Source organism: Pleurodeles waltl, chromosome 8, assembly GCF_031143425.1.
Source record: "Pleurodeles waltl isolate 20211129_DDA chromosome 8, aPleWal1.hap1.20221129, whole genome shotgun sequence".
NCBI classification, from domain to species: domain Eukaryota; kingdom Metazoa; phylum Chordata; class Amphibia; order Caudata; family Salamandridae; genus Pleurodeles; species Pleurodeles waltl.
The window spans coordinates 844,778,811-844,800,443 of NC_090447.1; positions in this window are offsets into that span (position 1 = coordinate 844,778,811).

The following is a 21,633-nucleotide window of genomic DNA, read 5'->3' on the forward strand; positions in this document are numbered from 1 at the left end:
GGATCCTCGCTCTGTCCCCATTTCACTTTTCTAAACTTCATCCTATAATACTCGGTATCATGGCCCACCCTTTCTAGAATACTTTTCTTAATATCCTTGTAAGGGGTAGTGCCACCGGGATTTGCAGCCTGAGGCTGTTTGAAGGATACCTGTTAAGAGGGGTGCGATATATTGGCCCCACCGTTCTTCAGGCCATTGAGCCGAGGAGGCCACACGTTCGAAGTTTGTGAAGAAGGAGTCAGGGTCTTCTCCTTCTTGAAACTTTTGCAGTACCGAGCTGGGAACGTTAGGGTGGACTTTGCTGGCTGCGATTTGTGTCAGTTAGTTTCTGGAGCGCAGTCTTGTGTACCAGCTGGTTATTAGCCATAATGGTGGCTTGGCTTTTTAGTGCTGTTTGAAGGGCCTCTCGGTCTTCTTTTGCCTCCCTTTGATGGGCCTCCCATACTAGTTGGAGGTGGCGCTGGCCCTCAGCCAACTGCTTGATCATATCTTCCAGCGTGGGTTTCTCCCCCATTTTGTACGCCTATATGTACCGCCGAGGAACTAATCCCACTTCTGACACCACTGTGGTAGGGCTCGGCGGTACAAAGGACTCTGGGTCATGTGTATATGGGAAAACAAAGGTTTTTAATTCTTTATGAAGGTGAAATGATAACAAATGGCCGTATAAGGTGGCAACAAAAATGACTGATAGCAACAGTTCCACTTGGGTTCTTCTCCTCTTAATGTCTCTGTTCTTTTCTTCTCCTTTAGGTGTCTTGCAGGTTGTTGGGTCGCGTAACTTCCCCAGTGGAACCGGAAAAACAAAGCAGGAGCAAACAAAAGGTAAGTGGCTTTGTGGGGCTCTGGCGGTGTTTTAGTAGGTGAACATGCAGGGGGGGGAGAGGGCTGGTGAGATAGGGGTGGACAGGTATAGAAGTATGCCGGGTAGTGAGGAGTGGAGGGTTTTTCTTCTTTAGGCACTTGTGACAATCCGCTTTTAGTGCTCAGCCCAACGCCTCACCCGTTTTGGTTCTGTCCCCTGTGACCCCCCTGTCTCAATCCCCCACCCTCTCCTCTTTTCTACCACCCCCCTTGTGCTCAGTATTATCCATAGTGTGCCGCCGTCCTTGTAACAAGGACCGTACCTTGTTAAGCCACGACCCTCCAGGGTCGTGGCGGAGACTGCTCCCGTCCGTATCTCGGCTTCCCGGTTCGTAGTCTCTGCGGCGTGTTGTCTTCTTTTCCGATCCAGACCCTGCTTCCTCTTCCCGCGGCGTCTTCTCTTCGTCTGACGTTCAACTCCTTTCCCCAGGGAACTCCTCCTTCCCCTTCCTGAAGTCCGTCCTCAGTTTTAACGCCGGAACGCGGAATTCCGGTCTTGACGTGTCCGACGGCGTTCGTACGTCCCCATGGGAACGCTTGAGGGCTCCGGGTGAGGCGCGCGAAAGGCGCCAGGTCTGCAGAGTTGTAGGACGCGGTCGAAGAGACCCGTCTACAGTTGCATTCAGCAAAAATGTTTCTTCTAGTAAGTCGAATTTCATGAGAACGGATCTACCACGGTTTCACTCATCCCTTAGCTTTGGAAAAATACGAGTACTGACCTTCAGCAAGTCAGCACACTGCATGTTAGAAAAACACATTCAATATGAAACCGGGCAGCTAAGCCTCGGCTCATGCTAACTAAGGTCTAATGATTTATTAGCAGAACTTTAACATATAACTCTTAATATTTGTGTAAAACCATACATTAAACGTATTATTATTTCATTATTAGTCAGCTTCATTAATCATTGTATATATTGTTGGCCACTCCCCGTGAGCACATTTCAAGCACGTGTTTAGCAATAACACATTCATACATTTTCTATGCGGCACTATTATGCATTAGTTCATAAACATTTCATGTTAATTTTGAGTATAGGTGCTACGCTCCCTCACCATCTTTTTACTTCAGTCATAAAACACCACTTAGATCCTTCTTGGAAAGGCAGGATGAAGACATGGAAATAAGTGCAATGTAGACGTGAAGAACTACGCTATATACATTTGTAAAAATATATATGTCATGACATTTTCAAACTACCTCTAAAAACTATGGCTTTGGCCCTTCTTAGTGAAATCATAAAGAAAATGCATACTTTGGCATCATTATCGCAAGTCTTATTTGGGGAGGGTGAACCCCCAGAATCACAGGGAAGTTTCAGCCAACTTGGCACACCATAAAGCCATTTGAGTATTTTTTCCTACTGCCCATTTAAAATCTATTGCATTTTAGCAATATGAGGCAAAATATTTTTCTCTAAAGAACACTATTTGGCGTGATTTTTAGAAACATTTAATCACTGAAGAATATCTCTGCCACCCCTGAAAAAAAGTGGTTTTGTTCAATGAAATGCAGGACAAGTATTTCTACTCCACCACTTTCTAATGTCATCAGCCACCACAGTTCAAAGCAACTCTTCAGGGGCATAACTTGGTAAGCAAGACTAGGGGAAGGGTGAGAGTCATATTGCTTGACATTCAGGCTGGCATATTATGTTTAAAACCATTATAAGGCAAACAGTGTGCATGAGAGGAGTCTACGAGATAGTGGAAAGGGAGAAGAATGCGGATTGGTAGGGGTTCTAAGAGAGAAAGCACAATGGGCTGGATGTATCAAGAAGGCCTTTTGCGAGTCTGCAAATTTTTTGCATTTCCATACTTGCGTTTTCTTAACTAGAAATCGCAATTTTGGAAATGCAAAACCCCAGGGTGCTGGGGGCCAAAGGCCCCCTCTGCTGCACCCCAAAATATTTTTTTAGGACATGTAAGGTGCACACATGCCAAAAGGGCATGTGTGCTTTACATGTACATTTTAAAAATGCATTTTAAATGCATTTTTAAAATTTGCACATCGTTACCACCAGGTCCAACCTGGTGGTAAATAGCGATTCCTAAATGCCCAATTCGCATTTAGGAAATGCTTCATACATGTGCTAAGAAATTGCAAATAAGGAATCCTTATTTGCGATTTCTTATTTAGAGAGTCGCAATTTGCGACTCTCTAAACAGGGTCGCAATTTTAAGGAATCGCTATTTTAGCGATTCCTTAAAATTGCGTTCAGAATGTCTTTCATACATTCTGAAATGGCTTTTTGCATTCGCACCGTTTGCAAATGCAAAAAGCTTTCATACATCTGGCCCAATATTTTTTAAATGCTGGGACTCGCAAATTGCAACTCGCAATTTGGAATTTTGCTACATCTGGCCCTTAGATCAGACAATCAGTCTGCTTTTGTTTGTGACAATCATGAACATTAAAAAACATAAATTGTGCTTTGGAAAAGGAACCTTTGCCGATATATAAAATGCTTCTAGGCACAGGGCATATATTACAGTTAAGCGTTCAAAACGTGGTGGATTTCCCTTGGTGAATGTCTCGTGGTGGATTTAGAGTGCAATTTACTTTCATGTGGGGATATTGTGGCGGATGGAACATCCGAACCATTATTGACATAATACCCTGTTTACCAAACTCCAACAAAGGCCCATAATCCGTAATATTGGTTTCGAACAGACAATGTTATGAATGTTAGGTATTAGATATGGATTAGCATACCAGTGCCTTCGATGTCAACTGTTTGCACTGATTTTCCCATGGTGAAGAGAGCATGGACATTTTTCAGCACAAAGGCTTTTGTTGAATTCTGTGTATTGTTATTTTAGACGTTAAATTTGCAATCATAAAACGATTGGCAAGACCTTTATGTCTAAATATATTGAAAACTATTTCAAATTTGGGTGTCCTTCACCTTCAATATATTACGTTCTGTTTTGGGATAAATAATGCTCACTTTCCTAAAATGGTATCCTATCTCGGTGTATCCATCGCATACAATGCAATAATGACAATTTCACAGTTCTTCCATCTTTCTTTCCTTCTCATCAATGTCGAGCAACACCCACCATAAATCGGCTGCCAAGAGCATACAATTATGATCCCACAGTCACCGTGTGAGATAAGCTTGCAGAAAAACCAGGAGCTACATAAATATTTAATAGGGAAAATAATGTCTCATTAAGTGTGGAGACATTACACAATGCTTTCAGGTTACAATCCATAATTCCCTTGTAAGAACCTTCCTGCAGAGATCCTGCTTCAGAAATCGTAGTCACAGCTCTACTTCTGTTTGTAGAAGATGAGCTAAAAATGAATCAGTGAGCTGTTCATCCGGAATTCTAGTGCATTACTGTACCTCCTCAATTAAACGTATGTTTTTCAATGAATACCACATCTGTTTCTATTTTCTGGGCATAATTCAACTATCATATTTCATTCTGTTGGACACTTCAGAGCTCATGCTTTACATGAGATAAAATTAAATTGCTTTTCTTTCATCCTAATATTTTGGTTTCCAAATGACATCTACTGAGAAGTTTGTCTGCTTCCTAGACCGATATTTTCAATAGAAGAATATTATCTCTCTCTCTCTCCCTCTCTCTCTGTCTCAGCGAAAGCAATTTCAGTTCACTTATGAGCATATGGTCCAGAACTTATAATTTCTAAAAAATAATATTGCAGTGGTGCTTAATCTGTGCTTGTGCAAGAGTGGGATAATACACCGAACCCGTTCAAGAGAAAAACTTTAGGCCCCTGTACATATTTCAGAATTAATCAATTCATTACAGTTTCCACCAAATTCCAACTCTCAACCTCTGACAGAATATGCCTGATATGAAGGAAAATGTGTTCCGTGTATACCACTGAGGCAATAAACACAGTTAATAATTGAAGCAGAAATGTGGAAACAATTAGTTAAAAATATGGGATCTGACCAATTTTTAAGAGAGGCATTTATCTTTCTTCACAAAAGCTAAGCATCACAATTTCCACAGCAAGCGTTGCTTTATAGAGTGCTGCATGCCATGCCATCAATTCATAGTGCTGTAGGTATGCTAGAAATGGTATGTTATAATGTATAAAAATTCAGAGTTCGATCGGGAAAAGGAGGATGACCATTCGATATTTTTCAAATTCAAAGAATATATAGTACAACTTTTTCAAAATCATTAAAATTTCATTAAAATCGATTAAGTTAATGAGTCCGCAGCTGAGGTAAGGTCAGCCACTGCATTCGGCAGAGGTGTATGGCAACAGTCCATAGTTGCTGTGGTACCTGCAATGCCCCCCTATGAGCCTTGATCTGAAGCAAGGCCTAAACTTGTACCAGTACCATGGGTGATCCCCATTAGGACCAAATGAGTGCTGTTGTCCTCTCCATGTAATAAAGTGCTTTGTGCTACTGATCCCGATTCTGTAGCCTTGAAACCTACAGGTCTCGGATCTCAGTGTAACTGGAATGTGCCTTTTACTATTACTTATAGTGGGTGGGGGTACTGCAAGTCCGTTGCAAACCTCTCATTGCTATAAAGTGCTTTGTGCTGTTGAACCACCATACTTACAGAAGTCTGTTAGTGCTTGGAAATTAATGGACATGTTGGATCTTTACTCTTACCTTTTTGTTGTCAGGGTGCAGTGTGTAACTGTTGTCACCCTCATCTACCTAGAGGGATGTGGTGGGGCTGCTCTTTGGCTGCTTGCAGCATTAGGGTCACTATCCTGAAGAATTTCAAGAACTGTAGTGACAGCTGTGTGGATACACCTTTCAAGCAGCAGAGCATCCATCATGACATGTATAAACATTTAGGGGCATATTTATAATGCCCTAGCGCCACCTTGCGCCACATTCAAGCGCCACCTTGTGCCACATTAACGTAATAATTTTTTATGTTAATGTAGCCCAACGAGGCCAAAATCCCCACGCCGTATTTACATGGACCCTGTAACCCTTTGCGCTACATTGTGCCTGCACCAGGTATAATGTATGCAAAGCGTGCGTTCTCCCATTAGGGGAGTGGGAAAAATGGTGTAAGGAAATCTGTGAGATTTCCTTGCACCATTTTTCACGGCACTTTTAACGCCTGCTCAAGAGCAGGTGTTAAAAGGGGTCTTCCATTCTTTAGACTGGAGCACTATGTACTCTGCAGGAGTACACCAATGGCGTCATGTGAAATTACGCTATAGACCTATACCCTGCACCCTGGAGGGTCATATTTTCAATATGGCGCACACATGGTGGCGATAGGGGAGTGCTAAGGGGCACAGGGAAAGTGGCGCTGCACTCAGTGCAGCGCTACTTTCCATAAATCTGCTCCAAAGTACTTGAAGAAGAAGGTGCAGCCATAATCTGTTTATGGGAGTAGCGGTTTGCAGAAGCATATTATGTGTATTAGTGACTCTGCTCTCACTGAACTCAATCTACATAGCCTGCTTTCATCCCCTTTCCTTCGTCCGTAGCAGCATGCTTTAAGTGGGATCAGACCACGTCTTTATTTCATAAAAACATTTATGTCCTTGGCCAGTGTTTGGAATAAATAGGTAGGAAGTGAATCCAGGTTGCATAGTATGATAGCCCAACTGCTGTGGACCTTTTCTTTCAGTGCTTTCATGTCTTGGTCCCAGGATATAAACGTTGCTTGCTTTAACAGCAGTTTTGCTATGTGATTTGCAGAGAGGTCTGCAGCCCAAATATCATGTGCTTCTAAATCTGTCTACGAGCTAGTCATGTACTGACTCCAATTTGTTTCTGATCCATTTATCACTGGCCATAAAATATGTTTTAATGAGCTGGGTGGGCCTGTGTCACTGTACACAGTGAGCTAAAAAACATTTGGGGGCAGATTTAAGGAAAGTGGCTCGGCACCCAGTGCAGCATTCCCTTCCTTGCACCATAAGTTATAGTGGGTAGCAGTGTAAATAGCCAATACCTTTGGGAGCGCTTGCGAATGTGGGCTCTGGATAGATTTTTTGAAATTTACCTTCTTGAAAAAGCCCAGTTAAAGAGTTGCACCTGCTTGCTGCTTAAGCATGTACTCTGTGTGTCGCCCCCGACTGTTTAGCCATGCACCAAGGTATTTATATGGGAAGACCTTCTTGATTGTGTTCCATCAGCAGAACCATTCTTCACTCTTGATTATTTTGTGGCTGGAAATCATGACTTTTTCACTGTGTTAATCTGCAGTTTGTTGCCTTAAGAGTATTTGGCCATGGCCAATTTGTGGCTGATCTAATAGCACAGTGACATCGGTGTACTGTAGCAGCTGTATTTTGTGAGTGACAATTTTCAGGGAAATGCTATTACTTCTTTTAGGGAATCGTTTAGGTCTGTAAAGTATAGATTGAACAGCAGAGGTGCTAACGTACATCCTTGTTTTAGGCCCTAGTTGGTTTCCACCTTTCTGGATGTAGCCCAGCTAATGGTCACTATCACTTTTACTATATTTTGTATAGAATGATATTATGGCCTTGCATAGGGGAAATGAAATGTATTCAGTTTGGCTCAGAACTTATCCAGTGAGATGCTGTGGAAACTGCAGCGACGTCAAGAAAGCTGAGGTATAAAGATTTTTCTTAACAGCTTCTTCTATCAGATGGGAAATACAGAGCAGGTTGTCCTCTATATAGCAGTTCCATTTTAAAATACTTCTGTGGCATTTACCCTCTAGATCCAGTAATGTAATCAACCTATAGTTTTCTGGATTTGTACGGTCACCTTTTTTGTGAACTGGCGCTAGAATTGAACCTCTCTAAGTTTCTGGGATTGGTACTTCAAGGATGTAAGATTGTAAGATAATAGATATTACCTCTGACCTCATGTGAGAGGAGTCCTGGGCAGCAGGTTTGCATCCCTTACCAATCCTGCAGAGATCAGTGATGATACACAAATGTGGCGTTGGACGCAGACCATACAGTACCCAAATTCTTCCACCTCTCCCTCAAACCTGTGGAGACCAGGAGAGGTGGTCAAAGGCACTTGAAACCACTAGCTGCCATTCCAACTCCTTGCTTGCCTCCGCTATGCTGTGGTGCTGAATCCTTTAGGATTGATAATATTATTGATCTGTGCAATGTTATTAGTTTTTTGTTTTACAGGTAGCAGCTGCTACTGTTTTCATTTCTGTGGCTATTTCTGATAGTGCCATAGCTAGATGTTTTCTAAATTAATGTTACTAAAACTTTTGCATGATGCCCAACAAGCTAATTCTAATTTGAGGTTAGTGAGGTGTTTTTTTCTATGCTTATGATTCAACAATGTTTATTTACTGAACCAAATGTATAATATCTCTCTTACACAGACATTCATGTTATTGATTTGTGTTCTAACTATTGATTTCATTGTTTTATTTTCTCTGTTTGAACTAGCTTTGCAGATAAACGTTCATCAGTAAGAAGACAAATGAAAATTGCTATATTATTAGAAGGGCATAGTAAAAAAAAAAACTCAGTTCAATTAATAACAGTTAATGCTATCAATCCATTGTCTACCTGGTACTTTGACTTAAGCATTGTAGCAGTTATTTTTCACCTGATACAAGACCATCACTGAGGCATGCAAAACTTGGACTGGACTTCTTTTAGTATAGAAATTATAGTATGCATTAGTTATACCCCGTAGCTGGTGTTCTTTCTCCCATGCTTTTCTTGTTGAACATTCTATTTCAATAACTCCACTTCTAATGAAAAAAATATTTCATTTATCTGTGCTTAGAATTCGAGAAAAAGCATCAATCAATATTTATGCATTTCAATAAATATAATTCTGACTCTGTATGTCATCCAAAATCCCAAATTCCATTATAACATTGAAGTATACACAAATCAAAACATCTTTTAGGTCACTTTTTCTGACTATAACCCATACCGGAAACCTTTATTTATTAATTGGTCCACTTTTCTATAGAGTGAACATAACCCAATGAATGTCAGTGCGCTTTGCGGAGGAACATTTTCATAGTGATCACAAGAAGTTTACATAAGATAATGTTTTACAAAAGAAGATTTAAACTGCAGACAAATAGTTTGCATAAGGAATGTGTAGAGCACTGTTTCATGAAAGAATTGACTTTGTACTGCATAAGAATAGTTTACACAAGAACCAGATCCAGGAGGGTAGACTTACAGAGCCCAACAATGGAGTTACAAGGAATCAGAGATATCTGTCCCTGTCTTTCTTGCTATATAACATTCAGATCCTGTCCAAAGTGGGAATATCAAGACTGTCGTGAGAAATTCTTCCAGTGTGGCAAATGTGTGAGTGGACTGCATTCGTCGTATATGCGAGGAGACTAAAGGTCAGATTTAATTGAAAGTGGTGCATCGGTCCGGACGCGCCACTTTTCTTGTGTCCCCCCTACCACCACCTACAGACACCATGGTTGCACCGTATTTATAATACGACAATGGAGGTCGTTAGTGCATCAAAAATGTTGAGGCTAGTGCAGCAAAGCACAGAGAGGCCCGTAGATTACTATGGGTGCGTCATTTTAACACCTGCCTTGGGCAGTCATTACAAATGATGGAAAAAATGATGCAGTGAAATCTTGTAAATTTCACTGTGCCATTTTTTCAGGCCTCCGTCCTTCAGAACGCCCCCCCCTTGTATCTGGCACAAGCATAAAGTGGCGCAAGAGGTCACAAAGTGGCACAATGCAAGCATTGCTCCACTTTGTAAATCTGGTGCGGGGAAAAGGCCACCTTAGTGTAAAAAAAAACGATGCTAGGGCAACATAGGGTGGCGCAAGGGGCTTGTAAATATGCCCCTTACAGTGATCACTGTTCATCCACTAAGCTTGTAGCTCAAAAACAATGTCGGACACTCCGCAGGTCAAGGCCTCCAATGAGTTTCGATCAGCTGTTGCAACCAAAGAATCATGCCTCACCTACTCAGAAGACTGCTGTGCGCACGCACCTCTGTCCCCACCACCTCACACCCCCCCCACCTCAGATAGGTCACTCCAGTTGTCACAGTAAGATTTGATGGTCCTCCAAGCTTCAGCAGTGTAGTGAGCAATGCTAGGATGTCTTAGCTTGTTGCCCTGGCCCTAGTTAACGGTACTGTGCGAATAAAACACACACAACCAAAGCATGCTGTATTTGATTGACCTTGAGTGGTCCCAGTCCCTTATATTTATACTCTGTGGCCGCACCCAGCTGTAGGGTTAAGTGCTGCACCATCTGGGGTTCGGGGGTCAACTTCAGATGGACCGTATGGCACACTGCAAACAGGTCCACGAATGAAGCAATATTCATACTCTGGAGTCCAGTTATCCCAGTGTGGACAAACAGGCCAGATATCTTCAGTCCTGAGGCTGCGAGGCAGGGTCTGAGGAATGTAACGGAAACACCTTGACGTGCAATAAAAAACATACAATTCAGTTAGTATTAAATACAATCTTCCCATTTACCACTAATTTCCCGGAAAAAATGAGGCTATAAATTTGTACCCAGACCTTATTTTTAATTAAGTTAAATAAAATGGCGGTTTTTTAATAAAACTATAATTTGAAAGTATCTAAATTTAACCAAACATATATATCCTGCAACATTCAATTTGCCATAGTGCAGCTTTTAATCAGAAAGAACACACAAAGGCAATTCGTGACTAAAAACATATCTTCTATTTTAAAGCATAGAAAAACATTAATATCTTTATTGGTGAAGAGTAATAAGAAAGCCAGACATATCACAATGAATTTCAGTCTTGTCAATTGCAAAAGTTAGTAATACATTAGCTAGAAAAAGCACTTGTCTACCGTCTGCACTCGGCCTTGATGCTGGGAAAAGAAGCAACTATATTAGCAGTATGAAAGTAAAACTCTTCAATGTTTGTTTGTACTTGATGTTAAAAATTAATGTGCCCACGAGCTCGAAAGTTACTTCTATGTTACCTATGCATGAATTTAGGGCCATATTTATACTTTTCGACGCACAACTGCGCCAACGCAGTTGTGCGTCAAAAAAATCTAACGCCGGCTAACGCCATTCTTAAGCGCCATGCGGGTGCCGTATTTATTCAATTACGTTAGCCGGCGTTAGCCGGCAGAGCTGCCTGGTGTGCGTCAAAAAAAATGACGTACACCAGGCAGCGCCGGCGTAGGGGAATATGGAGCTTGGGCGTCAAAAAATGGGGCAAGTCAGGCTGAGGCAAAGTTTTCGCCTCAACCAGATTTGCGCCATTTTTTTTTACTCCCAACCCCCATTGAAATAACTCCTGTCTTAGCAAAGACAGGAGTCATGCCCCCTTGCCCAATGGCCATGCCCAGGGGACTTATGTCCCCTGGGCATGGTCATTGGGCATAGTGGCATGTAGGGGGGCACAAATCAGGCCCCCCTATGCCACAAAAAAAAAATACTTACCTGAACTTACCTTAAGTTCCCTGGGATGGGTCCCGCCATCCTTGGGCGTCCTCCTGGGGTGGGCAAGGGTGACAGGGGGGGTCCCTGGGGGCATGGGAGGGCACCTCTGGGCTCCTTCCGAGCCCACAGGTCCCTTAACGCCTGCCCTGACCAGGCGCTAAAAAATGACGCAAAAGCGGCTGGACGTCATTTTTTTTGACCCGCCCACTCCCGGGCGTCATTTTTGCCCAGGAGTGTAAATATGGCGCACATGCCTCGGAGTCATTTTTTAGACGGGAACGCCTACCTTGCATATCATTAACGCAAAGTAGGTGTCCACGCTAAAAAATGACGCAAACTCCATGAACTTTGGCGCTAGACGCGTCTAACCCCAGAGTATAAATATGGAGTTCGTTTTGGGTCGAATTTGCGTTAAAAAAAAACGACGCAATTCCGGCGCACACAGAGTATAAATATGCCCCTTAGTTTTCTATACCTCTAAACAGAATGATCGTGATTCCTTCACCAAGTCAGCAGACTCTGTGAGCGCTTAAGTTTTACTAATACATATTTTATGTATTCTGTATTTTTGAATATGCATAGAAAATGACTTCACATAGAAAATAACATGTAACTCAAAATGTACCCACTTTAATGACCGCCACCTAATATAAAAATGGTTTATTAAAAATGTATTAATGTTTATTTGGAGTTTATATTGATAATAAAATGCAATAATATGTTATACTTATGGTTAAATGTTATGTGTTTGCTTAAATTATCTGTAAGCATCAAAATGACATGGCCTAGACCTTAACATACACAGCCTTAGTATTGCACTGTCGTTTATATGAAAAATGCAATGTCAGAATAAAATATGATCTCATGCTTGCTGAACAGAAAAGATTGTAATTGTTTCTAACTGAAGGTTGACCAAATCATATGAACTAGCAAATGTTTTTCTTTGTCTCATGAGAACTGTTTGTTGAAACATCCTATAGTAAATGTAGTTACAAAGTAGTTTAGTGTGTGTGAAGGCAATGTTCCCAGGAACTATCAATGGATGTACAGACGGAAGGACGGAAGGATATAAATTTTGCTTTTTGACAAGTCAAATTACTTACATAAAGGGAGAAGAGCCAATCATCAACGTGTTGAAGACTGCTTAGTTATATCTCTAATTTGAAATAATAATATTATTGGACTAATGGCTACCGTATGATTCTCTGACCAATGACATTGTGGGACAACTTTAACTTAACTGCACTGCGCTAGGAACTTTGATCACTCTCTTTTTCGTCTCTTGCCTTTGGCTCAGAGCTCATTCTTTTTTGGTCACTTCGAAACTTCTCTGCTAAGACCCCACTCCGCCGCTCATTTCACATGCTCCATGCATAAATGTTCATGCTCACTTTTGTGCTCGATGCTTAGAGCACGTTGCGCCTTTTGCTGCCTATCTTAGATACTTCTTTCAAATGGTTCGGAGAGCGTAGAGTCCCTGATCTTGAACCATTACCCTTATCCATGTCCTGTTGCTGATGTTGACCGAACTGATACCTGCCTGACGAAGACTAATCACTGCTTGCTGATCCATAAAAGGACAGTTATATCAATCTGTAAATGTCTTTGCTATTGATTTCTCTTTTGTTTCTAGGTACCAACTGCTGCCTTTTGATAGAGCCATTGTTAGATGTTTTTCAAATGTATGATGACTAAATCTTTTGCATGTAGCCCAAACATGCTGATGCTAATCTGATGCTAGAGAGTTACTTACATTCAACCAAATTGCTGATTGATGTTACTCAATTAATGAATTTAAAATGTATGTTATTTCTATTGCGCAACTACTCTTACTGTTGATTTGTACTTTGGCTTTAGTAGGACTAATTGTTAACGCATTAGATAAGTTGAAATGCTTTAGAAGATTTGTACAACCAGTGCTGTTCTTGTACTTATATCATGTGGTTTCAAGACAAATTTATGTGATACTAGAATTGTTTATCTAGGGAAATAAATTTTCTAACTGATACTAAAGGTGTGGTTATTCATGGCCAATAAATAGGTCATGGTGTGTGAAAATGACTGACTCTAAGGAATTTTATTGATTGTTTTGATGATACATATGATATGTTAAGACTTAGGGGTGTGAACATCTTAAACGAGTCCAAAGGTCCATCGACCCTTTAAATGCGCCCCCTTATCAATCTATAGCAATAAACCAATGAGATCAGACGCTCTCACAGAAATGGAAGCATAGGATGGTTTGATTCTTTAAGAGCACATCCTTAAGTACAGTTCATGGTTTGTCTCCTTAAGAGAGCATCATCAAGTCGCGTAGAAAAGGTGAGAGATCAAAATTGATTCGGTTAAGATTCTCAGATTCAGTGATGCAAAATAGAGAGAAAATGTGTCCCTAAAAGCCTAGGATGACTTTCCCAGATCCTCGGAGTTTGCCTATGCTTGTTTGAAAATGTTCTCGGCATTCTAGTGATAGTGTGAATGGAATAGGTTTTGCACTTGCACAGCTTATGCAAACTGTAGGTGAATTGTGATGTTTGCGTACTCCAAAGTGTGAGAGTAGGGAAGTCAGCGAACTTCACACGTGTGCATAGCCCTGCGAGGTCTAAGACTCTGGTGTATGAGACACTTGTTTTTGTTGTAATTTGTCTGTTTAGTAGGTGGATCGGGCATAGTCAACAAGTTGGAGTGTGAGTCAAAGTAAGTGAAAGAATTTCCGACTGAGATTTGGCGAGTCCTTTGTGCACCAGGAAAGATCCACTGATCAGTTGAGAGTAAAATTTGCAGGTCAAATTTTGCTTGCGAATCAGGGAAACTGAGAAAGAAAGAGTAGCTGCTAGAGCGAAACACCGTCAGTGAAAAATCCGTAAGGTTTCTGAAGTGACTGTGTTACCCTACCTCTAGTAAATCGGCAAATTGGGTTTGAATTTTTTTGAAGTTTGCAATAATTTTGCATTCGTTTAGTGTGAATGAGTTGAGGAGGGCAAGCCGCAACACTTTGTGAGCTGCTATCCGTGTGAGTGTGACATCATTGGAGCCGCGCTGGGATAGGTTGGTTAGTGAGAAGGGTCATGCACGGATTGGTGGACGACCATGAAGTATCATTGGCTGAGAAAGGTAGGCGAAGAGGATTTTGGGATTATAAGTCACTTCCTGATGTGATTGAAGTAGCGCAAATTTTGCAAAAATGAAATTTATCAAAGCTTTGAAGAGTGCCCTAAGAGGAGATGTGTATATTCCAGCGACAAAAGGGGAAGCTATTCCACCAGAAGGTACACCCGCATATGTAGTTTTTGAAGACCGGGGTGCTGCGCCATGCCCTTGGTTGAAACATTGGTGCAAAGTGACAGAGAAAGATGGCCATTTAGCGTTTCCTTCTTTTGGGACATTTAATTGAGGATTTTTGAGAATCTGAGGAGGGTACTATATGATTTGAAACCCCTCCTAAGGCCAGCACAGTTCGAAGTGTTAGCAATCTGGGAACTAGTAGCTAGACAGCAACAACAGTTCAAATTTGAGAGGAGGAGAAATGCTTAAAAGACACTGGCAGAGGATAGATGGGATAGTGATCAGACATTTTGGAGATCTGAGACTTTACAGGAAATTAAAATGTTTCCTGCAATCACGCAAGAAAAAGAAAACAAACTGAGAAAAGCTACCAGGAAGAAGGATACAGGTCCTTCTGAGGGCAAAGAGCAGACATCGAGAGGCCAGGAAGTCTTTGAAGATTCAGATGATGATGAGTTCATTTTACAGTTATTGAGAAATCTCCCACCAACATATGCAGCACATGAGAAAGGCTTTAATGCTAATGTAGATCCTACAGCACAGGCTGAACCAAGGCAGAGTCAGATACAGATTAGTCCTAGTAGACCTTCTACTTCATTTGCTCAAAGTCCAATGCTACAGTTGAGTGTTCACAGAACTTACTCTGATGTGCCCATCATAGATGCGACAACAAACCTAATAGTGCTGACAGGACAAGTTTACCCGAAAACAGCTTTGGTTCAGACAGATTTAAATCCACATTTAATGCCTTCAATGCAATCTCAGATGATTCCAAGGTACACACCTCTGACGGGATCACAGACAGAAATGTCTTCCCTGATGAAGCCGAGTGCAGGAATAATGCACTTGCAAGACACAAATATCGGACCAGGCCAAGATGCGGTGTCAGTACCAATTACCATTGGTCCAGTCATACCATTGTTTGCACAAGGAAATAACGAGACTAATGGACAGAGAGCCATGAGTCAGAACTTATCAAGAGGAAGACTTGAGGAAAGTGCTAGATTGATATCCCCTATGAGACCAACACCTAATGAAACAGGACCCTTTAATAGACTTAACACCTTATAAAGCTCCTCTGAATACTTAGGTAAAGGTATGTTTAAGCTCTAACCTGAGCTTAGTGACATCAGACGTTCCAAACTTAACCTTACAGCTGTTGCCAAGTGCCCAGCCCAACAACATTTCACTGCAAGGCTTGACAGCCCAACAATTAACTGAATGTTTGGAAAAACTGAGTAGCTCTCAAAGCAATTCGTAGTGGAGCGAATTGCCTAAACTATACTAGACTTGTGATGGAAGTAGAGGAACTGATTGAATGGACAATGGGAGTAAAAAGACTTGAGTCATACACAGAAAATGAACTGAGATACCTGTGTCCAATAGTCACCATAAGAGCAGAAATTCTAAATCAGAAATTAGCAGATATAGCAGACAGTTATGACATAGACCTTGAGAAAACTAAACATTTGAAGAGGAGTTACAGGTTAGAATTTGACTCAAAAGATTTCAAACACATAAGAACTGCAGGAATGAAAACGCACCTTAGAGAATTACTTAAAGGATTCAAACATGGAGAGCATTAAACAAATGGGAAGGCAGATGGATGAAGAAACAAGAGAAAAGAAAGAGGGATTCTGAAACTCTACCTACAAATGTGCAGCAGGCTAAGGACCCAGTAAAATTTTTAGCGATGAGAGAAATTCCAGGAGGGAACTTTGTTCATGTCCCTTGGAGCAGAAGTGACATTTTGTCATTCACAAATGACTACACCAGACTGATGGAAAATCCAGTCGAATGGTACCAGCAAACAGATAGATTTGTGAAACTTGCAAAATGCCTATGGGAATGCTTAAACCCTCTGTTAGAGATAGTAGTCCCAGCGGGCTTATGGGTAAAATGCAAGCGGAGTGTAGATTGGCCAACAAGCGAACCAGAGAGAGATCCAGCAACAGGTGCACCATCTCCTGAAGTAATGAAATATTACTATAAGGTGATTGAATTTTTGAGAACAAGAATGTCACCTAAAAACATTGATTGGCAGCCCTGAGACAGGACAGCCCAAGAAGTGAAGGAATACATTCATGCATACTATGAGAGATTGTTGCAGGCGTTTAAGCATTAAAGTGGAACAGAAACAATTTAGCCGAGAGACATGATTCATTTTGTGTTCAGATTTGTTGAAGGAATGAGACCTGAAATCAGTCAAATGATTAAGAGCCATTTGATTTGCTGGCAAGCAAAACCGATTAATGAGGTGTTACAGTATGTAAAGTACTGTAGTGATGAGATTGAGTTGAAGCAGAGAAAGTTGAAAGAGAAGGCATGGTGATGCAGATTAAAGCAGCACAAACAGGGTTACAGGGAAGTTTTCCGCAGCAGCCGAAGCGGGGAAATGTGGTGTTTTAGAATCCAGGCAGAGGTAGAGGTCATGGAGGAATGGAAGTGTGAATCGTGGTCCTGATTTGAATAAAATAGTAGTACAAGGTGAAGCATAAGGAATGAAGAGAATGTTGCCATGTCACGCTTAGGCCAAGAATGAGAGGTCCAAATCCAAATGTTCAGAATAATGTGAATCAGATGCAAGGTTTTCAACCAATGGAACAGGTGCAGTTGCTGAAATTATAGATACCCCAGACACAAGAGATGCAACCTCAAGTGCAAATGGTGCCTAGACAACCAATCCAAATACCTCAAGCCTCAATGGAACAACAGCAAGTGATGTTTTCTCAGGTCAAATGTTCCACCAGAGTAATAACACTTTACACCAATTCCTCCTACACAGTGAGATTGGAATAAACGATGAGTTCGGATGAGGAAGAATGCGTGTTGGCCGCATCACTAGAGGTAGATCAGAAAGGTCTCTATGTTAAAGGAAAGGAGAATGGCCACATAGTCTCATTTTTGGTTGATACGGGAGCTACACACTGTACTGTAAGAACCACTGAAGTTCCAAACTTGCCTCTTTCAGGGAGAACAGTTCAGATTGTAGGAGTTGCAAACCAATATTTGACAAATCCAATTACAGAACCAGTACCAGTAGAAATTGGCAATTTTAGGGGACTACAGAAATTCGTAGTTTGCCACTTGAGTCCTGTGTCCCTACTGGGAAAAGATTTGTTGTGCAAAACAACATGCTCAATTATTTGCTCAAATGATGGAATTGAAATTCAGACTAACAGTGATGATGAAGATAACTTACTCAAAGAGACAAATTGTGACACAGTTAATGAGGAATACCCTCTGATTAGTCTTTCCAGTTTTTACTGTGAGAGATCTTCCTGTTAATCTACAGGAAACTGTTAAGATGAGAGTGTGGGATTTGTCAGGAAAGGATATTGGGCTGATAAAAGGAATTGAGCCAGTTAAAGTAACAGCCAGACAAAATGCAGTTTCTCCTCAGATTCCTCAGTACCACATTCCGAAAGAGGTGATTGAAGGTTTAGCGTCAATAGTCACAGAATTTGTAGACCAGGGAGGGTTGAAAGAGGTGCTGAGCAGTCCATGCAATTCACCAATAATGGGATTGTGTAAACCGTGTGGGAAATTTTGAATTGTTCAAGATTTGAGAAAAATAAATGACAGTGTGGTTTAATGCTGCCCGTGATACCCAGATCTGCAGTAATTATGTTCCAAATCCCCTGTGATGCTGAATGGTTCGCCGTAGTGGATCTGTCACAAGAATTCTTCTTTGTTCCTCTTCATGAAGACAGACAGTTTCTCTTCTGCTTCAAATTCTTAAATCCAGTCTATTGTTGGTGTAGGATCCCACTAGGGTTCTCAGAGACATCTTCCATTTTCAACCAGATCCTGAAAAAGAATTTGGAGTCACTAGAAATGCCTTGCCAGTAGGCATTTGTGCATTTATTGATTGCATCCAAAACGAAGGAAGCATGCAAACACAATACAATTGCCTTGTTAAATCACTTAGGGAAAAATGGGCATAAAATCTCTCCAGCTAAATTACAGTGTTGTCAAAAGGAGGTGAAATATTTGGGTCATCTAATTGAAAAGGGAATTCAGAAAATATCCAGAGAGAGGGTTGCAGCTATATTACAAATGAATCCACTCAGAGAGACGTTAGGATGATATTGAGAATGGTGGGCTACTGCCACCAATGGATTTCATATTTTTTGGTCATTTCAAACCCTTTGCAAAAGCTGACTTACAAGGATATCACTGATCCTTTAGTGTTGGACCAAGACTGTATGTAAGCCTTTACGGAGCTGAGAGAGAGTCTGTGTCAATTCCCGGTTTTGAGTATCCCTGATTACACAAAACCCTTTAAGTTGTTCTGTCATGAGCGTGATGCATGTCCTTTGTCTGTTTTGACACAAACACATGGTGGTGTAAATCGCCCAGTAGCATATTTTTCAGCTACTTTGGATCCAGTTGCAGCTGCAAAACCATGCTGTCTAAGGTCTGTTGCAGCAGTCAAGCAGAGCCTCTCTCAGAGTGAGAGCATTGTGATGGGACAACCCCTTATGGTATTGGTCACTCACTCAATTGACCTTTGGCTCACAAGATCAAAAACCCAGCATTTAACAAGTGCGGGATTGACAAAATACTAGACCATAATCCTGAGATCCCCTAATGTATCGATCAAAAGATGCACAGTGCTTAACCCGGCAACTTTGCTTCCAAACGAAAATGCTGAAATTGACAAAATGGATGACATTCAACATGATTGTCTAGAAGTATCTGAATTATGCAAAAAAACAAGACCCGATATTATATATACTTGTTTGGCAGAGAATTACAAATTGTCTATGTTGATGGATCCTGCTCGAGGGATAACACAGGCATACTGTGAGCAGGATACGCCGTATGCACTATCTATGGTATACTGGAAGCGTCCTGGCTTCAAGGAGTATATTCTGCAAAATGGCAGAGTTGGTAGCTCTTACTAGAGCATGCCATGTTTCTGCACAGATTAAGGTCACCATTTATACAGACAGTCAGTATGGATTCGAAATAGTCCATGACTTTGGCTATTGTGGTCACAGAGAGGTTTCTGACCTCTTCTGGTTCACCAGTGAGAAACAGTGAAAGAATTCATGCACTGTTACAAGCTATTCAGTTCCCTGAAAACATTTCCATGGTGAAATGAAGAGCACATCTGAAATCACATGATTTTGTGTCAATGGGAAATGGATATGCGGATCAAGTCGCAAGGTTTTGTGCATTGAGCTGTATATCATTCAAAGAGAAATGGGAATTGTTAACTGAGGACAATGAAATGTATCCTAGTTATGCTTTACGTGTTATGGATACTATGGAGGAATTGAAAACTAGGACAACGTACCTAAAGATGAGAAGAAAAAGTGGGTCTAAATGAAATGTGTTCAGAGGGAGAACGATATCTGGGTATCAGCGGAAGGAAGGGTAGTTTTGCCGAATAGTCTGTTAACTCAAATGGCTACATATTATCATGGTCAAGCACATGTCAGGAGGGATGGCATGATCCGGACCTTTAAACAATTCTGTTTCAACCCGAAGTTTAAACAGGTTGCCAACGCAATTTGCCATAGGTGTACTGTTTGCCAGCAGATGCACGTGGGAAAAGGGATAGTGGTCAATATGAGCCACATTGGGAAAGCTGGAGGTCCATTTAGCAGAATACAGATGGATTTCATTGAGATGCCTGTGTGCGGAGGATTGAGATATGTGTTGGTGATTGGGTTTATCTTTAGTGACTGGATAGAGGCTTACCCTGCACAAAGGAATGACAGCCTTACAGTAGCTAAGTTACTACTTAGGGAACTGATATCATGATTTGGGTTTCCGGTCTCTTTAGAATCAGCTAGAGGAAGCCACTTAAATAATGAACTAATCAAATTGCAATGTTCAGCTTTAAACGTTGAGCAGAAACTGCACTTGTAGTTACCGCCCAGAAGCTTCTGGACTCGTGGAACAAATGAATGGTACCTTGAAATCAAGAATGACAAAGATGTGTGTGTCCACAAATCTGAAATGGCCTGACGCACTGCTGTTAGTTCTGATGTCAATGAGAAGTACACCTGACAAGAAAACAGGACTGTTGCCGCACAAAATCCTCATGGGCAGAGCAATGAGGTTGCTGGGGTCCCTGCAAATGCTCTTGTAAATAATACAGATGATATGGTGTTGGACTACTGCAAATCTCTGGCTGATGTAGTTCACTCTTTCTCCCATCAGGTGGAAACCACTACACTGCAACCATCTCAAGACCAAGGACACAACCTGAAAGCAGGGGACTGGGTTGTGATCCGAAAGCACATGAGTCGTACTTGGAGCCTCGCTGGAAAGGCCCCTACCAGATAGTGTCGATCACAACCACAGCTGTAAAGTGCACTGGACTTCCAAACTGGATCCATGCCAGCCACACTGGGAAAGTACAAAATCCTTCGGAAGATGAAGAAGTGTTGTTGAGAGTACCAACAACATCCAGACACACTCCAGGCTTGGAGAGAGGAGAAAGCATACTAGAAACTGTACCTCAACAGACCTCATCCAACGTAAACACTCCTGTGACCATAGTAAATGTAGTTACAAAGAAACGTTTTGTGTGTGTGAAGGCAATGCTTTCAGGAACTAACAATGGATGTACTGATGGAGGGATGGAAGGATGTAAATGTTGCTTCTTGACAAGTCAAACAACATACGTAAAGGCAGAAGTGCTAATCATCAATGTGTGAAAGACTACTTAGTTATATCTCTGATTTCAAATATAATATTATTGGACTAATGGCTATTGAATGATTTTCTGACCAATGACAACGTGGGGACAACTTTAACCGTGCTGCGCAAGGAACTTTGGCCCCTCTCTTTTTCGTCTCTTGCCTTTGGCTCGGAGCTCATTCTTTTTTGGTCACTTCGATACTTCTTTGCTGAGACCCCACTTCTCTGGTCATTTCACGTGCTCCATGCGTAAATGTTTTGATGATATATATAATAATATGTACAGACTTAGGGGTGTGAACATCTTAAAAGGGTACAAAGGTCCATTGACCATTTAAACGCGTCCCCATATCAATTTATAGCAATACAACAATAAGGTTGGATGCGCTCACTCTAAGCATTCACTGTCAATTGCTATTTCCATCCCTATCCGCAAATTCCACATAGAGCCCTGAATGCGTGATAGAAAA